Source organism: Sciurus vulgaris (genome assembly GCF_902686455.1).
Source record: "Sciurus vulgaris genome assembly, chromosome: 5".
NCBI lineage: Eukaryota > Metazoa > Chordata > Mammalia > Rodentia > Sciuridae > Sciurus > Sciurus vulgaris.
Genome location: NC_136465.1, coordinates 38839516 through 38858604, shown reverse-complemented (window position 1 = coordinate 38858604; position 19089 = coordinate 38839516).

Genomic DNA, 19089 nt, shown 5'->3' with positions numbered 1-19089 from the left:
ATTTTAAACTTGGAAGTCTCTTTCTAAGTGGTAAGTTTGTTATCACAGTCTCAGCTTTTAAACCTGATTTATTTATTTATTTTTTAGCAGAAGGAGAGCAAGGGATGTATTACTTTGAACGTGTTGTCAGCTATCATTAAAAAATTGTAAAGAGAAAAACAAACTCTTGGGATGAACTATGATATAAAAAGATACATCACCTAACCCCAAGCACAATGTACTTTGACTGATGTTCAAAATGCTTCCACAGATGTGGAGGTGGAAAGATGTTTCTCATGACGGCACGACAACAGTGTTTGTAGAAGGATATAAAAATAGCCTGCAAGTTTTTTACAGTAGAATAGAACGATCCTTAACTTTGTCTGACTCTGTGGCTTACAGGAATCATGCTCCTTACAATGCTGACCCAGGACCACACTACTGATCTGTGAAACTTTTGCAAGAAGCTAAGGCCACATGTGGCCATGCACCAGACTCACAGGTAAACTCATCCTTCGTATTCTGGGGTCCATTGTTTCCCCCCTCTAAACTGAACATCTGTATCCCTCTGGCACTTAGCTTAGCTACCCTGTGTTTTAAATCCAGAGAGGCTGGATACATTATTAATTTCAATTCCATCAGATTGGACTACACATAATGGAACTTACCCAACGCTGGACTGCATCCTAACACGTACGGTCCTGGTTTCTACCAAGCTAACCAGTCTGTAAGCAACTCCATTTTGCAGTATCCCATCACTAACAATAGCTGTTCCACTGATGGTTCTTGCTTCTTGGTTCTTGCTTCTGTCTACAAATGTGCGCTTTCCCACGGGTCTTCCTTAGGCTATCCAGTGCTCTGCTTAGCTATTGCTAGGAATCCCTGGGATGTCGTACCAATGCCCTTGTGGTTTGGATATGGTGTCGCCTGAAAAGCTCATGAGGCAATGCAGGAATGTCCTGCGGTGAAATGATTAGATTAAGAGAGCTAGTCTGTGGGCTAATCCACGTGGGGGATTAATAATTTGAATAAATTACTGGGTGGTAACTGTAGGCAGATGCAATGTGGCTGGTGGAAGTAGGTCACTTGGGGGGGTCACGTTCACAGCCTCACTTTTCCTGATGCGCGACAGAGGACAGTGTACATAGTAGGTGCTGAGGAACCCTGGGTGAGAGTGGCGATGATGAGTGAGAATTTGCCTTCATTGTACGGTGGTCAACCTAACCTCTGGTTACTGCTCAATCTGGCAAGGGCTGGTAGATTGCCTTTGGAACTTCAACACAGACTTTACGTGCCTACGTGAACAAGCCATCTCTCCTGAGCACCTCTTAAGTCTTTGCTAAGATGGTGCGTCCACAGAGGCCTTTTCTTCCCCCCTTATTTAAATCCACGAGCCCCATCTCGCTCTTCTCTGCATCATTTTGCCCCCCCTCCCCAGCATTTATACCATCTGACATGCCATATATTTTCACTTTGGCTATTGCCAGCTCCCCTCCGGCTCCATAAGGGAGCCTTTGTCTATTTCGCTCACTACTGTATCCTCGATGCTTACAAAAGTGTCTGACACGTAATCAACACTCAATAAACCTGTGTTGGATAAATAAACAAAGCATTTATCAGAGCATTTTCTCCAGAGCAGGCAGTTAAGACATTCTTGTTTGAGAGAACACAGCTACATTCTTTCATCAGGTGAGGAAAATGGAAGGCCAAGGGTCACTTGTGGATGGGGCCATAGGAGGCTGAGGTGACTTACCAACTGCTAAAATCTCCAGTGATTGTACACATCTGATGTTCTTGAATAGCCAAAGAAGTAAAGAAGATTTTGATAGGAAGTCCTTCAGCATTGGAATTGTGGAGGGCCCTGGAGCTAGTTAAGCTTCCAGAAGGATCAATGGAAGATTTGTATAGGAGTTCTTTTTCAGGGGTGTCAGGCATCCAAACTGAAAATGCTTTTGCAAATGCACAAGAGTATTAAGAAGGGGACTTCTGTAACGACAAAAACAACAAAATTCATAGATAGCATGGGATGGTCATGATTAACAAAGCCCCAGGTTGCAAAATGTAGAGTGTTTGGTGGGTCCACACTCTGCATTATTAATGGTTCCTAATATTTCCCTTTTATTCTCAAATGGGGAGACAAATTATGAATTTTCCATTGTCACAAGTATTATTTTACACTGCAGAATGTATGCTTATTAGTCATGATTTTTTATTTTCTCTGCTTAGGGTCAGATATCTGGGGATTCTGCAAGGAGAGCTTTTTAAATGCAAAGGAACCAATCCAAAGCCCATACCCTAACCACTTCCTCTATTAGGATTTTCATTCTCAGGACCACTGTTGCTCTGCCCCAACCTAAGACCACTAGGGACAGCCCCGGGCCCGTGTGCCAATCCCAAGCCTGCTGACTCTGCCTCACCTGCCTCTTCTCTTGGTAACCATGGGAAAGGCTCTTACCCATGTTTTCTCCTTGTTCCCTCTGCCTCCTGCCGTCTCCATGTGACCCTCCACTGTACGGCATGCTCCCTCCCATTGGGGTTTGTGAACACTAAGTTATCTTTTCCAAGGCAGTCATGTTCTGATCAATTGGTCTTACTATACCTAAACAATAATAAAATCTGTGCTATAAAACAGTAGGGAACAAAACAAGTTAATTCTTGGGTTTTAAGGGCCTCTACAGCTATGGATGGATTTGAAAGGATGGATGTTCTGTACTTTAGAGATGAGTAAGAAGGGAGCAATAGATAGTAACAAAGACGTGGGACTCAGAAGAAGGATCCAAACTCTACCTTTCCTCTTCCGTTTCTCTCTTTTCCTGAGGGCTCAGCCTGGGCTGAAATGCAGAACTAAAGACAAACCTTCACCTTTATTCCTGTTCGGAGTTCTAGCACCTTCAGACATCCTCCTAACACACACATTCCTTGAAGTAGATAATATCATTAGACATGGAAGACGAGATTCAAAGAGATCAAGATCACATAACCATGAAATTGATGGTATTGAAGTATGACAACATCTGTAGTTTATTAGTTGCTTCCGAGAGGACAAACACAATGATGCTATGTATTTTATCCACTCAACCACACAGAATGGTATAGCATGAAAATGGAGCACACAGATTCTGAATTCTGCAGCCTGGATTTAATTCTGATTCTGCTATGCAACAGCAAAATATTTAACCTCTCTGTAGATCAAAAGTCAATTGAATCAATGAATCACTTTTAATTTTATTATTTCTTTACATTTTATCTTTACTCTAAAAATTATTAAAACAAGAGGTGCACAAAATTTTGAAAAAATCAACTATTCTAAAAAGCTTATAATGTGAAGGCCACAGTCCCTGGTCAGCTCTTAAGCTCTTGTCACCCTGCTCCTAAAGGATTAGCACCATTTCCTCTTTTAGGTGATATCCACATAGAAAATAATACATATATGCTGATATTTTTGATTCATCAATATTAGACAATATAAATTATGTCACTGTTTTGGGAGTTGAAGCTGCAGTTGCTAGATGTGGATTTAATTGTCTAATCCCCTTTGATACTATGCCCTGTGGATTCTCATCTCCACCACCACAACACAGATCTGTATTATCTATGAACATTATTTACATTATCACGACTCTAACTTTGGCTTACTGTAAGTCATTTACTGTAACTACATTTCTTTTTTCTCAAAGCATCTTTCCTTACCAATTGCCTTATTTTTCCACTTGTATAATTTTTTCTACAAGTCTCTTCTTAAATTTTTTACACTGCTTTATATCATTTGCAGTAAGCCAACAGGCAGATATGGCTATACTTTCAGCAAAATCTCTCCTGAACTCAATCTTCAAACCCCAAATCTGTAATATTTTCCACCTCTCTTCATCTTACTAAAAATGATAAAAATGATGCTGGAACTTGCCAGAGAAACCAAATAATGGGATAAAGGGAAGAAAGTATTTTTGGAGAGAAAAAGAGGAACAAATTGGGATCATCTGACCCTCAAAAGCTAAGACAGATTTGTAAAAGAGGGTAGGGAATACAAGGAAAGAAATTACAAAATATTGCCTTCTTAGCAAGACCTTTCCTGTCTTCATCTTTTTATCACTGCAACCACTGAAATTTAAAAATTGCTCTTACAAAAGAAAGATAATTCCAATAATCATCTACATAGTTTTTATTCCTAAATATAATGCTTCAAAATTATTAGAAAAAAAAACTCAGAGTATTTTGAGAAGTAAATAGGAAGTCATTCACAAGTGACTGTCATTTCTATGAGAACTCTGCAAGAAATGTTCAGAAATAAGTTCTTATTTCATCAGTATCTTGCAAGTGATAGGAGAACCACATTGTTGCTGGAAGAAGGAAAGGGAAGGAACGGAAAAGGTCAAAGAAATACACAGGTAAGTACTGCAGTGATTTAGCCTCAAATCAGTTGTCGGGGTAGTTTGTGGGCATGCCTACAGAGAAGGCTGAGAACCACCAACTCTCTTTGTTAGTATAGACATTTAGGTTTGCTAGGACTCATTGTTTATAAAAGCTCAATGTGTACTCCTCCCTTTTATAGATTGGAAAGTTGAAGAGACAACAGTGCTTAGACAAGTTGTGTTTTGAAAATCCTACTACCATCAGGTCTTTCAAAATTCATAACTTTCATACTTACATTTCTTTATTATGGCAACGTTTCAAAAATAAATGGATGATGGTGAGGAAAAGAGCTACACTTTCAGGAGAAATTTTGTCTCACAGACTGTAGCATACAAGAACACTCATTGTCACAGTTTTTTGAGGTTGATGTGTTATTGGAGATGCCATTTTCAGATTCCCCATGGAGGTTGGTGTGGGGAATGTTGTGCCTTGGTGACTTCCTAAGGAACCGATGGATCAGACCACAGTATCTATTTTGGATACTGTGGGTAGCTGGTCTAGTCCTCTGAGAACCAGGACGGTTCTTGTTCTCCTCCTTCATACCACAACCCTACACTCCTTGGAAGGAAGGACGTACTATTGTTCTTATGAAAATGGGGATGAAATTTTATCTTTAAAATTGCTCTTACAAGAAATGCAAATCAAAACCACCCTAAGATTCCATCTCACCCCAATTAGAATGGTGATTATCAAGAATACAAGCAACAACAGGTGTTGGCGAGGATGTGAGGAAAAAGGCACACTCATACATTGCTAGTGGGTTGCAAATTATTGCAGCCACTCTGGAAAACAGTGTGGAGATTCCTTAGAAAACCTGGAATGGAACCACCATTTGACCCAGCTATCCCACTCCTCGGCCTATACCCAAAGGACTTAAAATCAGCATACTACAGTGATGCAGCCACATCAATGTTCATAGCTGCTCAATTCACAATAGCTAGATTGTGGAACCAACCTAGATGCCCTTCAGTTGATGAATGGATAAAGAAACTGTGATATATATATATATATATATATATATATATATATATGAATATTACTCAGCCATTAAGAAGAAAAAAATTATGGCATTTGCAGGTACATGGATTTGCAGTTGGAGAATATCATGCTAAGTGAGATAAGTCAATCTCAAAAAAACAAAGGCCAAATGATCTCTCTGATAAGCAGATGATGATACATACGGGGCTAGGGGGAGGAAGGCAAGAATGCAGGAAGGATGGATTGTATAGAGGAAAATGAGGGGTGGGGTGGGGGAAGGAAAAATATCACATCATTACCCTATGTACATGTATATTTACACAAATGGTGCAACTCTACTTCATGTACAACCAGTGAAACAACTATTGTACCCCATTTGTGTACAATAAAACAAAATTTTAAAAAAATTGCTCTTACAGGGGTTGAGGAATGTAGCTCAGGTGGTTGAGTGCTTGCCTAGCAGGCACAAGGTCCTGGGGTCAGTCCCAGTACCACCAATCCTTCCCCTCTGAAAAAAAAAAAAATAACAACAACAAAAAGAAAATAAAAATAATTTCCCTTACAAAAGGGAGAAAATTCCATCTTGAGAGTTTTTATTTCCAAATATAGATGCTTCCAAATAATTGGAAGAAAAAGTATTTTGAGCAAAATTAAACAAGAATGTCATCCCCAGAGTGACTGTCGATCCAATGAAGACTAAGTCAGAGAACACTAAAATTTACCAAAGTACTCAAGGATGGCATCTAAATATCATTAAAAACAAAACAAAACAAAACAAAACAAAACGGTGTCTCACTATGTCTCTTGCCTAGTCTTGCCTGGCCTCAAGTGCTCCTTCTGCCTCAATCTCCTGACTGTTACCAGGCTCGGCTATCATTTGATGCCTCCCACCCAGATTCTAACAGAGACAATGGTTATGCAGAGAGAGACATGGATTTCATGAAAAACATACCGTCATCTATTAAGTTAGGCACCATAAAGTTGTACTTCTCAAAGTACAGCTGTCATTTACAAATACGTCAAAGGAACAAGTAAATGTCTTGGGAAGAGAGAAGTTGGGGAGAACACAGATGCAAGGAAAAATCAGTTAGAAGAGCAAAGGAAAGGTCAAGCTCCATGAATAGTCTTTTGGAGGAGGAAGCAGTGTTCAGTCAAGGCTTCAGAGTAAAACAAGTCTTTGTAATATAGATGGCGACTTCGGATTGTAGGTTTTATGGGAAAATTATTATTATTATTATTCTAATTAATTAATTTTTAAAATATATTTTTATTTGTTCTAATTAGTTACAATTGACAGTAGAATGCATTGTGACACATCATACATAAATGGAGTGTGACTTCTCATTGGTCTGATTGTGCATGATGCAGTTACACTGGTTATGTAATTATAAATGCATGTAGGGTTATAATGTCTAATTCATTCTGCTGTCATTCCTGCCCCCATGCCCCCTCCCCCCCTTCACTCTCCTCTGTCTATTCTCCCTCCCCCCTTATTGTGAATTAGCACCCACACATCAGAGAAAACATTCAGCCTTTGGTTCTTTGGGGTAGGCCTAGGAAAATTATTACTGTGTATGCTTTGTGTGCCAGGATTTGGGCTAGATGTTGGAAAGAAGTGGTAAACAAACAATTCCCCTTATCTCGTGGAGTATACACTGTGGCAGAGAAGATAAACAGTAAATGAATAATGACAGATCAGTTACGGATATGCAAAGTATTAAGAAGGAGAAGCACTAGGGACAGCACTGTGAACCCAGGACCTGATTATCCAGGGGACAGGTATGTTTCTGTGCAAGTTAGTTAGACAGGAATGAGGGCAAAGAACATTCCAGGTGGATCTTTTCAAGATGGCGACCTAGAGGGTGGCTGCATTACGTGTTGCTCCAGAACTCAGGATTCAAGAGAGGAGATATTGAGACGCTTGGGACCAACTCAAAGTAGCCGGGTGACTCTCACCCCCTGGGGGGGCATCCCGGATGGGACGGGGGTCCCGGAACGCAGGAAACTTTGTGAAGTAAAACTGCCGGTGAGACGCCCCTCCCCCCGCTGGAGCGCCGTAGAGGAGGCCGCTCGGCACAGCGCTGGGACTCGGAGCAGCCACTGGGGCTCCGGCGGCTGCCCGGGGGAGGAGTGGCGGGGAGAACTGTGTGGACTCAGGACACCGGGGCCTGCCCTGAGGAGGAGGAGAGGAGCGTGGCCACTTGGATTCGGAGAGACTGCACCAGAGCTGCAGGCGGTTGCCAGAGGAGAAGCTGCGCGGCGAGCTGTTTGGAATCAGAACGACGCTTCTGAACACCGGGGCCTGCCCTGAGGACAAGGAGGAAGAGGAGCGGCCGCTTGGATTCGGGTGACTACGCGGGAGCTACAGGCGGTTGCCAGAGAAGGGGCTGCGTGGCGAGCTGTTTGGACTCTGACCACTTCTGAACCCCGGGGCCTGCCTGGAGGAGTAGGAGAAGGAGGAGAAGGAGCGCGGCGGGTCCTTTGGACTCGCAGTGACTGCATTAGCGCTCCAGGCGGCTGCTCAGAGGAGAAGGCGAGTGGTGAGTTGTTTGGTCTTAAAGTGACAGCTCCTGAACACAGGGGGGCTGCCTGGAGGAGAAGCGTGGTGGGACGCTTGGTCTTGAGGGGCCGCACCAGAGCTCCGGGCGGTGCCCAGAGGACCCGTGCAGCGGGTCACGTGGATTCAGAACCACTCAGAGGGACTGCTCCTGAACACCCGGGGGGTTATCTGGAGAAGGAAGAGGAACGGGGAGGGTCACTTCGACTCGGAGTGATTGATTGCCCCGGGCTACGGGTGGTTGGTGGGAGGAGGAGGCACGAAGTGAGTTTCTTGGACTCCTAGTGACCGCACCGGCATACTGGGCGGCTGTCTGGAGGAAGAGGCCTGTGGCGGGTCTCTGGGACTCAGAGCGATTGTTCGGGGCCACAGGTGGCTGCTCAGAGGAGGGGCCACGCAGCCAGGCGATTAGGTGCAGAGCAGGGTCCCAGGATCTAGGAGGCTTCTGGGTGGAAGAGCCGCACAGAGACAGGCTTAGGGCGGAGCGAAGGTTCCAGGCCTATGGGCAAATTCTCTGAGGAGGGGCAGCCTAAGGAGATTCATCTGCGAAGGGTGAGGCTCCCAGGCCCAGGAGGTAGGGCCGGGCCCCTGGAAACTTTTCAGAGGAAGGCAGCCCAGCCCAGGCAGTAGCTGTAAATTGAGGGGAACCTCTAGGAGGAAACTGACCAGCGACCTCCCCACTGGGTGAGTCTTCCCTGCCTGGTGAGGTTTCCCCACAAGGACGGTAAAACCAGAGACACAAGCCCAAACAGGCCTTGCCTCAGCCCACAGCCTAGGTCCCCTTTGGATGACCATTGGTCAACAAGTGGAGGCACCTCTGCCCACTAGCAGGGAATATACCCCACCTGAAGGCCACCACTCCTAGAGAGGCAGCTTCCTTGTGGAGCACCGCATTATCAACTTCCTCCAAGACTTCAGCCTACTGAAGGCTAAGAGGGGATATATATAGAAATCTTCAGGGACATTGTAAATCAACAGAGGAAATCTGCAATATCTCAGCGGTCCACTGATATCTGAACAACATGAGAAAACAAGGAAAGAAAATGCTGCAAACAAATCTAGATGTTACATCAATAAAACCCAATGACAGCATGGCAGAAGAAATGACAGAAAAGGAGTTCAGAATGTACATAATTAAAATGATCAGAGAAGCAAACGAGGAGATGAAAGAGCAAATGCAAGCATTGAATGATGAGATGAAAGAGCAAATGCAAGCATTGATTGATCGCACCAATCGACAGTTAAAAGAGCAAATACAGGAAGCAAAAGATCATTTCAATAAAGAGTTAGAGATATTGAAAAAAAACCAAACAGAAATCCTTGACATGAAGGAAACAATAAACCAAATTAAGAACTCCATAGAAAGCATATCCAATAGGATAGAACACCTGGAAGACAGAACCTCAGACATTGAAGACAAAATATTTAACCTTGAAAACAAAGCTGAACAAACAGAGAAGATGGTAAGAAATCATGAACAGAATCTACAAGAACTATGGGATATCATGAAAAGGCCAAATTTAAGAATTATTGGGATTGAGGAAGGCCTAGAGAAACAAGCCAAAGGAATGAACAACCTATTCAATGAAATAATATCAGAAAATTTCCCAAATCTGAAGAATGAAATGGAAAATCAAGTTCAAGAGGCTTACAGGACTCCAAATACACAAAATTACAACAGACCCACACCAAGGCACATTATAATGAAAATACCTAACATACAAAATAAAGACAGAATTTTAAAGGCTGTGAGAGAAAAGAACCAAATTACATTCAGGGGGAAACCAATACGCATATCAGCAGATTTTTCAATCCAGACCCTAAAAGCTAGAAGGTCCTGGAACAACATTTTTCAAGCCCTGAAAGAAAATGGATGCCAACCAAGAATCTTATACCCAGCAAAACTTACCTTCAAATTTGACGATGAAATAAAATCCTTCCATGATAAACAAAAGCTAAAAGAATTTACAAAAAGAAAGCCAGCATTACAGAACATTCTCAACAAAATATTCCATGAGGAAGAGATGAAAAACAAAGAAGCAAATCAGCAAAGGGAGGAATTATCCTAAAGGAATTGTCAAATAAAGGAGGAAACAAGTTGTGTCAAACAAATAAATAAACAAAATTTTAAAAATGAACCAAATGACCGGGAAACCAAATCATTTCTCTATAATAACCCTGAATGTTAATGGCCTGAATTCATCAATCAAAAGACATAGACTGGCAGACTGGATTAAAAAGAAAGATCCAACAATATGTTGCCTGCAAGAGACTCACCTCATAGAAAAAGATACCCATAGATTAAAGGTGAAAGGATGGGGAAAAACATACCATGCACATGGACTCAGCAAAAAAGCTGGAGTATCCATCCTCATTTCCGATAATGTGGACTTCAAGCCAAAGTTAGTCAGAAGGGATAAAGAAGGTCATTTCATACTGCTTAAGGGAAGCATAAATCAGCAAGATATAACAATCATAAACATCTATGCCCCAAACAGTGGCTCATCCATGTATGTCAAACAAATCCTTCTCAATTTCAGAAACCAAATAGACCATAACACAATAATACTAGGTGATTATAACACGCCTCTCTCACCACTGGACAGATCTTCCAGACAAAAATTGAACAAAGAAACCATAGATCTCAACAACACAATCAATAATTTAGACTTAATGGACATTTATAGAATATTCCATCCAACCAAGAGTGAATACACTTTCTTCTCAGCAGCACATGGATCCTTCTCTAAAATAGACCATATATTATGCCACAAAGCTAATGTTAGCAAATACAAGAAGATAGAGACACTAGCATGTATTCTATCAGATCATAATGGATTGAAGTTAGAAATAAATGAAAGAGTAAAACACAGAAACTATTCCAACATCTGGAGATTAAACAATATGCTATTATATGATGAATGGATAACAGAAGATATTAGGAAGGAAATTAAAAAATTCTTAGAGGTAAATGAGAACAAAGAAACATCATATCAAAATCTCTGGGACACTATGAAAGCAGTACTTAGAGGGAAATTTATTTCATGGAGTGCATTTAATAAAAGAAGTAAAACTCAACAAATAAACAACCTAACACTACAGCTCAAAGCCTTAGAAAAAGAAGAACAGAACAGCACCAAAAGTAGTAGAAGACAGGAAATAGTTAAACTCAGAGCTGAAATCAATGAAATTGAAACAAAAGAAACAATACAAAAAATTGACAAAATAAATAGTTGGTTCTTCGAAAAAATAAACAAAATTGATAAACCTTTAGCCACACTAACAAAGAGAAGACGAGAGAAAACCCAAATCACTAAAATTCGGAATGAACAAGGAAATATCACAACAGACAGGATGGAAATACAAAACATAATTAGAAGCTATTTTGAAAATCTATACTCCAACAAAATAGAAAATTTCGAAGACATCAACAGGTTTCTAGAGACATATGAATTGCCTAAACTGAATGAGGAGGACATAAACAATTTAAATAGACCAATTTCAAGTACTGAAATAGAAGAAGTCATCAAAAGCCTACCAACAAAGAAAAGTCCGGGACCAGATGGGTTCTCAGCCGAGTTCTACAAAACCTTTAAGGAAGAGCTCATTCCAATACTTCTCAAAGTATTCCATAAAATAGAAGAGGAGGGAACCCTCCCAAACTCATTCTATGAAGCCAATATCACCCTGATACCTAAACCAGACAGAGACTCATCAAGGAAAGAAAATTTCAGACCAATATCCTTAATGAACATCGACGCAAAAATTCTCAACAAAATTTTAGCAAATTGCATACAAAAACATATTAAAAAGATAGTGCACCATGATCAAGTGGGTTTCATCCCAGGGATGCAAGGTTGGTTCAATATCAGGAAATCAATAAACGTAATTCACCATATTAATAGACTTAAAGTCAAGAATCACATGATTATTTCAATAGATGCAGAAAAAGCATTTGATAAAATACAGCACCCCTTCATGCTCAAAACACTAGAAAAAATAGCGATAGTGGGAACATTCCTTAATATTGTAAAGGCCATTTATGCTAAGCCCACGGCTAATATCATTCTAAATGGTGAAAAACTGAAAGCATTCCCCCTAAAAACTGGAACAAGGCAGGGATGCCCTCTTTCACCACTTCTATTCAACATCGTTCTTGAGACTCTGGCCAGAGCAATTAGACAAACCAAAGAAATTAAAGGGATACGAATTGGAAAAGAAGAACTCAAACTATCCCTGTTCGCTGATGACATGATTATATATTTAGAGGAACCTGGAAATTTCACCAGAAAACTCTTAGAACTCATAAGTGATTTCAGTAAAGTAGCAGGTTACAAGATCAATGCCCATAAATCCAACGCATTTTTATACATAAGTGATGAATCTTCAGAAAGAGAAATTAGGAAAACTACCCCATTCGCAATAGCCTCGAAAAAAATAAAATACTTGGGAATCAATCTCACAAAAGAGGTGAAAGACCTCTACAATGAGAACTATACAACACTAAAGAAAGAAATTAAAGAACACCTTAGAAGATGGAAAGATCTTCCATGTTCTTGGATAGGAAGAATTAATATTGTCAAAATGGCCATACTACCTAAAGTGCTATACAAATTCAATGCAATTCCAATTAAAATCCCAATGACGTACCTTACAGAAATAGAGCAAGCAATTATGAAATTCATCTGGAAGAATAAGAAACCCAGAATAGCTAAAGCAATCCTTAGCAGGAAGAGTGAAACAGGGGGTATTGCAATACCAGATCTTCAACTCTACTACAAAGCAATAGTAACAAAAACGGCATGGTATTGGTACCAAAATAGAAAGGTAGATCAATGGTACAGAATAGAGGACACAGACACAAACCCAAATAAATACAATTTTCTCATACTGGATAAAGGGGCCAAAAATATGCAATGGAGAAAAGATAGCCTCTTCAACAAATGGTGCTGGGAGAATTGGAAATCCATATGCAACAGAATGAAACTAAACCCATATCTCTCACCATGCACGAAACTAAACTCAAAATGGATTAAGGACCTCGGAATCAGACCAGAGACCCTGCAGATTATAGAAGAAAAAGTAGGTCCAAATCTTCACCTTGTTGATCTAGGACCAGACTTCCTTAACAGGACTCCCATAGCACAAGAAATAAAAGCTAGAATCAACCACTGGGATAGATTCAAACTAAAAAGCTTTCTCTCAGCAAAGGAAACTATCAGCAATGCGAAGAAAGAGCCTACAGAGTGGGAGAATATCTTTGCCAATCATACTTCAGATAGAGCACTAATCTCCAGAATCTATAAAGAACTCAAAAAACTCTACTCCAAGAATTCAAATAGTCCAGTCAACAAATGGGCTAAGGAAATGAATAGACACTTCACAGAAGAAGATCTACAAGCAATCAACAAACATATGGAAAAATGTTCAACATCTCTAGTAATAAGAGAAATGCAAATCAAAACCACCCTAAGATTCCATCTCACCCCAATTAGAATGGCGATTATCAAGAATACGAGCAACAACAGGTGTTGGCGAGGATGTGGGGAGAAAGGTACACTCATACACTGCTGGTGGGGCTGCAAATTAGTGCAGCCACTATGGAAAGCAGTGTGGAGATTCCTTAGAAAACTTGGAATGGAACCACCATTTGACCCAGCTATCCCACTCCTTGGCCTATACCCAAAGGACTTAAAATCTGCATACTACAGAAATACAGCCACATCAATGTTCATAGCTGCTCAATTCACAATAGCCAGACTGTGGAACCAACCTAGATGCCCTTCAATTGATGAGTGGATAAAGAAACTGTGGTATATATATACTATGGAATATTACTCAGCCATAAAGAATGATAAAATTATGACATTTGCAGGCAAATGGATGAAATTGGAGAATATCATGCTAAGTGAGATAAGCCAATCTCAAAAAGCCAAAGGACGAATGATATCGCTAATAAGTGGAGGTTGACACATAATGGGGGGGAGGGAAGGGTTAGAGTTAGGGTTAGGGAGGGGGGCAAGTATGGAGGAAGGAACTACTGTATAGAGGGTAAAGAGGGGTGGGAGGGGTGGGGGGAAGGGAAAAAATAACAGAATGAATCAAACAACATTGCTCTATGTAAATTTATGATTATACAAATGGTATGCCTTTACGCCATGTACAAACAGAGAAACAACATGTATCCCATTTGTTTACAATAAAAAAAAAAAAAAAAAAAAGAACATTCCAGGTGGAAGGAACTGTGTGTGTGAAGGGCATTAAATGGGGAAGAGGCTGTAGGAAAAGTGGTGCAGCCTCATGTGGCTAGAGAAGGGACATGCATTTATCAGATTCTGCCCTGGAACACACTCACCTGAGTTACGAGCCACTAAAATTCCGCACCGACCTAAAGTTCCTCAAAGCTTATTGGCTTGTTTCTGGACTCCAGTTACGTTCTAAAGAAAAACACTGTATTAGGTACCTCGTTTTACCAAAGATGAGTGTCAGGGTAATAAACACTTCCAAAGCAGGCGATCAAGGATATATATGTCAAATCAAAGAACAATTAAATTGTTACAATTTTCTTTATATAATTATTTGATGTATTCTTAAGGACTCCAAGAAATGCAGTTTCTTTCAGATCTTCTAAGTCTGTGATATTGGTCAGGATAATTCTGGTTGCAAGAGACTGAAATTCAAGTAAAATTTGCAGTAATGAACCAGTCAAATGAAAAAGCAATATGTTCTCTCACATTATCTACAAAGTCCAAGGGGGAGATACTACTTCAGGCAAACACCAGTTGAGTGCTGTTAGGAGGAAACTGCCTCAGTTCTGATGTTCAGGATGAGAACTTCATTTCCAATGTGGTAATAAGATGTCACTCCCTTCCCCAGCCTTATGTCCCAGCAGCTTAACAGTCCTCCAAGGAGAAGGAGCTCCTTTTCTCAACCACTGAACAAATGTCCTGGAGTCAATTCTCCTTTGAACAAGTTGTGTCCTGTGACCATCGTTAAGCCAATCACTACAGCAAAATGAATGCAATATGCCACTGAACCAGACCAGGATTAAATCAGATGGAGCCTGGTTTTGGCATTGGACATCCCAAAGTTACATGGTCTGAGGGTAAAGAGGGATGTTATGGCTTATATGCCATCACTGGTCAAAGGGAAATCAGGGTGCTGTTATCTCAGGAAGGTGATTGAATAGGGGGCAACAAAAACAACAGAGCATCTCAACCTAACTTAGTCTTTTTTTGGTCATTGGGAAGACAGTCTTTTGGGATGATGGGATTTAGTCTTACTTCACCCGCAATTACTTGTATTAATTTTCTCCTGTGAACTTAATGAAAAATCTAAAACATCTCCATAAATCATTGTACATGGATATCATTTTATTCAGTTATACATAGGCAGATTTAATAGGCCAAAGCCCATATTATAATGCTATAAATAATGAAGTTAAAAAAGTCAATATGTTTAATGGGATATGTGAGTGCATTAACTGATCTAGAGAACAAAGGAAAAAGTATTTATGATTTTCATGGTCATGGTGAAAAGCAATTGATAAATGAATCCTAAAATTTTGCTTATCAATACAAATAAAACAGCCTTGTAAATTTTAAACATAAGCTGTTATAAGGAACCTTAGGCATTAAATAAATATGCCTTCAGAGATCAACCGGGTTGATATTATGCTAAATGTGATTGAGCTGTGAAGTTTCTGTGTAGTTTGTTTATCCTGGTAGGATGGAATGTGGATGGCCAAGATTCTAGAACCTGGAAATGCCCTTAATATTGTCATAACTGAGAAAAAAAAAATCAGAGCATGAAGTCCTGTGTTTATGAAAGATCACCTTGTCTGAATCTTTGCTTTTCAGATTCTAAACAATTAAACTGTCAGCTCAGAGGATGTGGTTTCAAAAATCCTAAAATGTGAAATAATCATTGTCCCATTCTTACCAAATAAGGGCGTGCTACTCTGCTTAGTATAATACAGGGTGCATTCATTCCACCTATCCACATTTGCCAAGGTGAGAGGAGTATGATCTGAACACAGGTGGAGTTCACTCAAAGTACTGGAAGTTTCACGGAGGAGCAAAAGTGTCTGTGAATAGAATTTTTTTTTTTTAATAAATCATTTGCAAAACTCTGGAACATTTCAGACTCATGCTAAAACTCAGCAATTTAAAATGAATCGATCTGTGAACATGCAGTAGAAAGTGTCAGCCCTGAAGCGTACATTTATATTCCATAAAAGTTCCAACTGCAAAAAGTTGTGGCTGTTAAAAATATTACAAAAACCAAATGATTGGCATTAACTTAGAAAGTTCTACCTTGTTAAGAAAAATAGATATTAGGTGCCAAAACTTCCTCCACCACAAGCAACAACTATACCAAGACTAGGAAAAGGAATATAGGATCATTGGATGCCTACTAAGTGCCAAGAACTTCTCATTTCATTTTTAAAAATTATTGTAGTTCTAGATGGACACAATACCTTTATATTATTTATTTATTTATTTATTTTGTGATGCTGAGAATCAAACTGAGCACATGCTAGGCAAACACTCTACCACTGAGCTACAACCCCAGTCCCTCATTTCATTTTATTACCAACCCATTATGTGGATGAAGAAGCTCAGACTCATTTAGAAGTAAATATCTCTGACTTTAGGAAATCTGCCTAAGACCATAGAGATATTTACAGACCTGAGATAGAAACCAAGATCCAGTCATAGTGCTACTCAGGGTCTTTTTTTGCCACACCACATCACACCAGGAGAATGAAGCATCACCTTTTTGTTTGTCTGTTGCAAGGAAGATACTCGGTTTCTGCCTTGATGATGTACATTACTATAAATATTTTGCACATATATTTTGGTACTTTTTCCATAGATCTATACATGCTTGGGACTCAGCTCTTATTTTTTGTGTGAGTCATGTGTGTATGTCTTTCACAGAGGTGAAGTATTCAAATAAACTGATCCTTTACATCAGGCAATTCTGATCTGACTCTGTAGGAGATGGCACACAGTAGGTCCTGTTACAGGTAGGACACTATTATTTCACAATCTACCAGGACAGAATTTATACTCACCTTTTAATGAAGTCAATATTCTAATGCAGTTTTTGGAGTGTATTTTACCTATAGGTATTATGGAAAATTTATTGCAAACATATATAAGCAGAATAGGTTGCAAGTTTTGCATACCTTGGGTAGTCATGGACCATGTGTAAATGACCACTTTCTAGGAAATTTGATCTTCCTAAGAGTTCATTTGGTTTATAGCCCACCAAATCTAATTCGTTTACATTAGGTAAATTCTTTTCCTAATCGTTCTACTTGGAACCATATCACTTGTTATTCAGTCTTAAAAAGGAGAGCCAAATTAAACCCTGAGACAATCAACTTTTATTCATTCACCCAAACCGCCTCTCAGCCTACAGCAATCTCCATATTTTCCTTTTCCCTCAAGACATTTCCATTTTGCAAAATTCAATTTCTGGCTTCAACCATTCAGAGGAATGAGGTCATTCAACTATCATTTGCCAGATCTCTCCACCAAAGGACAATAACCAAGGACTGAATGGAAAATCTTGCACAAAGCCAGATTAGAATTTGCGCTAATGAGACAGCGGTGTTGGTTTCAATGATGCTATCTGTCAAAGGCAGCACAGTGGCTATAAATGCACAGTCACCTCCTCTTCAAGCTCTTCTTGGGCAGACCCAGAGATTCCAAGTCTAGATTTGACCTTGTTTCCACAAGCTTTGTTTTCTTTACTATGTAAAGGAGCCAGTGCAGGTTCTGATAATTAAGGCAAATCATTAGAAAAAAGGTGTAGTCTCTAAATATAACTGGGTTCAATCCAACCCCGTGCTTTATATTACTCACATGTATTACAGTGGTGCTATGGTGGAGAGGTGTCTTTTAGGAGACAGAAACAAACTTGAACTTGGAGATGTGAGGTTTAGTTCACATTCACTTGCTATGTTATTTGGTTAGTTCTCTTTGCTTCATTTTTTTATTGTCAAACAATGAAAGAGAAATCATAATACTATCTATTAAACTTGATTCAGGCAAGTGGGAGTACCCCATAAGCCTACAAAGGATAAGGACTTGTAGTGTATATTATTATTATGCTTAACCTTAAACTAGAAAAAAAAAATCTCAACCGTCTCATGGACAAAAACAGCAAGAACAACATGACTGGTAATATGAACATTATGATAAACCACACTGATCTTCCTGTGGTGAGTACATCAGAAAGGAGTACCAAGGAGGCACTTTTTGGTACACATCTGAACAGGCATAAACTTCCATGAAATTATGCTTTTCATGGAAACTTTGACCATTATTAATCTTGGCTGAGTTTGGGCAATATTTTTGGAACTCTGAAAGGGCCCTTTCATTTTTAATTCCCATGAAAGGCTTTATTTTTGTATACTATATTGAAGAAATCCACAAAGAAAAAAAAAAGCATCATACCTCTGATAATATTTCATGTAAATAAGAGCAGAGTTGGAAGAGCATGCTTAGATGTCACCTTTATCATTACTATGATCCAGGGATAAAAATGAACGTTTCAACCTTCATTCATTACATGTTCATTTCACACTTAGTAATTTCATAAGTTCATGTTTGTGTTATGCATTCATAAATTGACATTTGGCCCTTTACGCAGTTTTTATGCAAAGAGATTTATCTTACAGTGAGTCAGATTCCCCTCAGCTGTCTCTAAGACAAGTTAGGAGTCTACTTCTGAGACTTCTAACTTTGTAAAGTACAATGACTCTTTCAAGCTACTGCAGCAGTGACCTAGTCGGAATGCTATGCCAGCTTTCTGGAAGAGTTCATTGACTTCGAGGCTAGATAATGTGCCCTAGAGAAGCTGAACAACTGTTTTGAAAAAAAGCATCTTGAAGTATGTGATTGCTTTGTGCCCACCAGGTCATTCATGCCAAGATTTCAGGAGGCTGTGATGGCTTCTTTTATTCTTGATAATAGAACCCAGGTTTGGAATGTTGAAGGATTAAGTAGTAAAGACTGAGTGAGACTCAGCACTATTTGGGTTTGGTGAAATCATAAGTCATCCCGCTCTTGTGAAAAGTGCCTCTAAGTGGTTTTGCCAAACCAAGTCTAACAGTAGGAGATTGTCAAGGCTCCAATTAGCAAATCCCTAAG